Source organism: Nycticebus coucang, chromosome 1, assembly GCF_027406575.1.
Source record: "Nycticebus coucang isolate mNycCou1 chromosome 1, mNycCou1.pri, whole genome shotgun sequence".
NCBI classification, from domain to species: Eukaryota; Metazoa; Chordata; class Mammalia; order Primates; family Lorisidae; genus Nycticebus; species Nycticebus coucang.
Window position 1 is genome coordinate 126,686,181 of NC_069780.1, and position 6,000 is coordinate 126,692,180.

The following is a 6,000-nucleotide window of genomic DNA, read 5'->3' on the forward strand; positions in this document are numbered from 1 at the left end:
ATAATTATAGAATAATAGATTTTCATAAAAAATAATGATTCTCCATTCTCTATTTCCATACAAATATTTAAATCCTGAATGTCGTGCTACAGACCCCAATTTTACATACTGTAACTACATGTCTACTGTTAAAAATCAAATAAAACATAATAACTTCCAAACATGTTTAATTCTATAAAAAGCAACCAAATCCAGCAGCAAAGATTTTCCTAAATTAGAATTATCAATTAAGACAAGCTCTAACAAGAATTCAATGTACTCAATTCTAATATGAAGATAATAATGTATTAAAAGAAATAAAGTGATTATCTTAAAAAAAAAAAAAAGAAAATAGATGACCTAATACATGGTGAGGGGTAGGGGAATGAGGGAGAGGGGAAGAGAGAGGGGGCGGGGGTCACTTGTATGTCGTACCTCCTGGGGGCAGGACACAATTACAAGAGGGAATTTACCTAACAAATGTAATCACTGTAACCTAATTCTTTGTACCCTCAATGAATCCCAAACAATAAAAAAAATAAAATAAAGACAAGCTGTAAGCTAAGGAGGGTGATCAAAATAGAATACTCAGACAAATAAATTCTCAAGGTAAGCTTTCAATCCAAGCCTTGCTGTAGTATCCAGGACCACTAAAGGGAAGGGCAGTCCAGGATCTTTGAGGAAGAGGAGGACAGTTGCCCAGGAAAGTAAACCAAATCTTGACCAAAGTGTCCCTGAGTGGAGAATGGTGAAAAATGGTGAAGGGCCCAAGAACAAGTAAATGAGAAAGTATATAGATCAATAGCAAACTGTGATAAAATAATGTACAATAGCTTTGGACAACCCAAAAAAGAGTAGTCCAACGGAGTATTTGCAACACCCTCTATCCAGATTCATTGATTTGGAAAGCAATTGGTAGAAAATAAAGAATCTACAGGTAGTATAGAACTCCAAAATCTTATAAATTTGTTATTCAAGCACCCTGTGCTTTCTGGGCCCCAGGTTAGACTGCCTGGGGTTGGACTTCCTACTCACCATCCAGGGAAGAAAATACCATGAGGGTAATGAGACAAGATCAATGCATGTGCCCCAGGGACTGCCTCTTTTTAGTTAAGGCTTGAATATCCTTATTCAATAATGATGTTTTCTTGAATGGTATATGGCTTTGTTTACTAAACAGGAATTAATTCTGATTATGGGATTCAATTGCATATTGATATTGGTGTGTTATAATAATCTTTCGTATGAAGACAAGTTTAGTCTGCAAACCCAGGAGCCTTTGTGTGGATTTAATTTAGGAAGCTGCTCTAGATTCAGATTAGATCAAGACTTGCTCCTGAGGCAATCACTCCCTTTAAATTGTCTCTCAAAACAAATAACAGTAATATGCACTTGCCTGGCCCCTTTGTTCTGTATTATCTCATTAGTGAGACAGGATGCACACTTGGGAAAGGGCACCAATTGAGGGTCAGGAAGTCATAAGGCAAGCTGTCCACTTATGTGATACATAAATTTGGGGCAGTCACTTGCCTTCTCTGAGCCTCAGACCTATATTTGTATAAAAGGGAATTGGTAATAATCCCAGTTTTGCAGAGCTGTAAAGACAAAAAAATATTCACTTTCAAACTTATGGGATTTCTACATAGAGGTAATGGAATAATATCTACAACCATATAATGTGTATTTTTGTTTTTCCTTTTCTTTAAAGACAGGGTCTGGCATTGTTGCCCAGACTGCAGTGCAGTGGCACCGTCATAGCTCACTACAGCCTTGAACTCCTGGGCTCAAGCAATCCTCCTGCCTTGGCCCCCCAAAGTGCAGAGATCACAGGCCTAAACCACTAGGCCCAGAATAATCTGTGTTTACTAACATGGACAGATGATCAGGTACAAAAGAAGGTGTTAAAGAATGACCTCATGTGTGCTCCTGTAGAAAAATATTAAAAGATTATAACCATAAATGAATAAGGGCTGCTGCCAGGTGAGAAGATTATAGGTGATTGTTATTCTTCGCACTTCTTTGGTATTTGAGTTAAGAAAAATAAAGAATTCTATCTTCAATTTAAAACATTAAGATTGATATCTGTGATTTTAAATGGGAGCAAATTATTTATAATCCTAACTTTACTATGTATTTAACAGAAAGAAAGGACTGTTATCTGGATAAATTATAGTCTGTTGCTCTGTAAATGGAGAGACATGGAGAGAAAGAGGTCAATTTTAAAGAAAGAAAAGCCAAAATATGATGGCCAACAAAGGATAACAATGGGATATTACAAATATGCAATTTCTACAACCCAAAGTTGGCCATGGAGAATGTCCCTGCATGGTCAGTCTCATATGAAAGGCTGATAGTATCACTATGTAGGAATAGAGTGGAATGATAGAAAGAGACATCCTTCCGTATATACACAAAGCAGGCATAGTATCAGACGTGAATAATGATAGGGAGAAAGGAGGACATCGTGAAAGCTGTCCAGTCCCATTACAATTATATGTTGTTAGGATGCCTAATGTGGAGTGAAGCTGTCCACAGTTGGGTAGTTTTGCTACATATTTCATGTAATGTTTGGTTGTTCTGTACTGTGAGGATTTTAATTATTTATGCTGTTTGATGTGTGTTATAAAGAGGAGGTAAACTGTATTGCCATATAGACTTATCCATCATGTTGGCTCTTAATAGACTTTGCCTAAGTAGTCAGATGTTTCATCTGGTCAGTGGGGAAATGCTGAGATTTCACTTGGCTGACAGGTCCTAAGGTTGTCATGAGGATAACAGTGAATGGGTGAAGGGTGGCCTTGAGAAGACCAATAATGAATTTCATTGTTTTCCTAAATGCTTATGAATTCCACTGGTCTCGGTAAGGTGGTTCAGCCTGAGGTTCCTGGCTTGTGTGTGGTGTTTGGCCTCAGGGTTCTGCCAATCTGAAGCTGCCTGTGGCTCCCACCAAGCAGACTGGAGTGTGGGCAGCTGAACAGTGGTAGAGGACATCTGCCTGGAATAAGGGCCATCAGTCAAGATGATAGGCAAACACTCCCCATGTGAGTTGTACCACATCATATCACTGTACCCTTTCAATAAATGCGTTTGCTAAATGGAACATGGGTTATCTTATTTCTTCAGCTTTCAGAAATATAATTAAAACAATCTGTATTGGAATATCCAAAAGGAGATATCCACTAAGCAGTTTCACGTATAAGTCCAGAGCTCATGGATGAGGTCAGGCTAAAAATATATACAGTGGAGTTATCTCTCATACTTGCTTAACTTATGTTAACTCTACTGTATGCATTTGGCAAAAAACAAAAACATATTTTTCTTATAACATGGCCGCTAAATGCAAGCCAACAACTTCATCTGGCATTTAACTAAAGAAACAACCTTCTGTTCCAATAGCGGAGAAAAACTGGCTGTGTAGGATTTCTTGATTGATAGTATATACATTCAAAATCATGTACACAGTATTTTAGAGAAAAAAACTTAAAGATCTTCAAAGATAATTTTAACTCTGTTTTATTTTTGGCTTTCACACTGACTTTAGAACCTAACTCTCTCAGAACAAGTCCCTCCCTTGTATTTTAGTGTCATTGAGATAGAGGTGGATGCAGTTACGGTCACAGAGAAAACTATTCTAACGAGAGTATATGAAGTGAGAGAAGTGAACTGAGGGTGAAATGTTAGGAGACATCAATATTTTAAAAGCAGGCAGAAGAGTCCACAGGATTCTAAGAGAACTAAGAAGGGGATGAGGCACAACTAGTATAATAAACACACACACACACACCAAGAAGAGAGTTTCCAGAGAGCGACTCCTGGTATCAAAAATAAAAAAAATTCAAGGGGGCGGCGCCTGTGGCTCAACGGGTAGGGCGCCGGTCCCATATGCCGGAGGTGGCGGGTTCAAGCCCAGCCCCGGCCAAAAATAAAAAAATAAAAAAATAAAAATAATAAAAAAAAAAATAAAATAAAAAATTCAAGGGAGATAACAGAAAAAATGAGCATTATTTTTGGAAATTAAGACTGATACCTTGCTGCATACAAGAGTCACATCTTACCTTAAAAGATAAATATAGATTCAGGGTGAAAGGATGGTCATCCATATTTTAGGCAAATGGTAATCAGAAAAAAGCAGGTGTTGCAATTCTCTTTGCAGATAAAATAGGCTTTAAACCAACAAAGTAAAGAAGGATAAGAATGGTCACTTCGTATTTGTTAAGGGTAATACTCAATATGATGAGATTTCAATTATTTTTTTTGTTTGTTTGTTTTTGTTTTTGTTGTTTTTTTTTTTTTTTTTATTGTTGGGGATTCATTGAGGGTACAATAAGCCAGGTTACACTGATTGCAATTGTTAGGCAAAGTCCCTGTTGCAATCACGTCTTGCCCCCATAAAGTGTGACACACACCAAGGCCCCACCCACCTCCCTCCTTCCCTCTTTCTGTTCCCCCCACATAAACATAATTGTCATTAATTGTCCTCATATCAAAATTGAGTACATAGGATTCATGCTTCTCCATTCTTGTGATGCTTTACTAAGAATAATGTCTTCCACGTTCATCCAGGTTAATACGAAGGATGTAAAGTCTCCATTTTTTTTAATGGCTGAATAGTATTCCATGGTATACATATACCACAGCTTGTTAATCCATTCCTGGGTTGGTGGGCATTTAGGCTGTTGCCACATTTTGGCGATTGTAAATTGAGCTGCAATAAACAGTCTAGTACAAGTGTCCTTATGATAAAAGGATTTCTTTCCTTCTGGGTAGATGCCCAGTAATGGGATTGCAGGATCAAATGGGAGGTCTAGCTTGAGTGCTTTGAGGTTTCTCCATACTTCCTTCCAGAAAGGTTGTACTAGTTTGCAGTCCCACCAGCAGTGTAAAAGTGTTCCCTTCTCTCCACATCCACGCCAGCATCTGCAGTTTTGAGATTTTGTGATGTGGGCCATTCTCACTGGGGTTAGATGATATCTCAGGGTTGTTTTGATTTGCATTTCTCTAATATATAGAGATGGTGAACATTTTTTCATGTGTTTGTTAGCCATTCATCTGTCGTCTTTAGAGAAAGTTCTATTCATGTCTCTTCCCCATTGATATAAGGGATTGTTGGCTTTTTTCATGTGGATTAATTTGAGTTCTCTAGAGATCCTAGTTATCAAGCTTTTGTCTGATTGAAAATATGCAAATATCCTTTCCCATTGTGTAGGTTGTCTCTTTGCTTTGGTTATTGTCTCCTTAGCTGTACAGAAGCTTTTCAGTTTAATGAAGTCCCATTTCTTTATTTTTCTTGTTGTTGCAATTGCCATGACAGTCTTCTTCATGAAGTCTTTCCCCAGGCCAATATCTTCCAGTGTTTTTCCTATGCTTTCTTGGAGGATTTGTATTGTTTCATGCCTTAGGTTTAAGTCCTTTATCCATCTTGAATCAATTTTTGTGAGTGGGGAAAGGTGTGGGTCCAGTTTCAGTCTTTTACATGTAGACATCCAGTTCTCCCAACACCATTTATTGAATAGGGAGTCTTTCCCCCAAGGTATGTTCTTGTTTGGTTTATCAAAGATTAGGTGGTTGTACAATGTTACTTTCATTTGTTGGTTTTCAATTCGATTTGAAGTGTCTATGTCTCTGTTTTGTGCCAGTACCATGCTGTCTTGAGCACTATGGCTTTGTAGTACAGACTAAAATCTGGTATGCTGATGCCCCCAGCTTTATTTTTGTTACAGAGAACTGCCTTAGCTATACGGGGTTTTTTCCGGTTCCATACAAAACGCAGAATCATTTTTTCCAAATCTTGAAAGTACAATGTAGGTACTTTGGTAGGAATGGCATTGAATAGGTAGATTGCTTTGGGAAGTATAGACATTTTAACAATGTTGATTCTTCCCATCCATGAGCATGGTATGTTCTTCCATTTGTTAATATCCTCTGCTATTTCCTTTCTGAGGATTTCATAGTTTTCTTTATAAAGGTCCTTCACGTCCTTCATTAGGTATATTCCTAAGTATTTCATTTTCTTTGAAACTA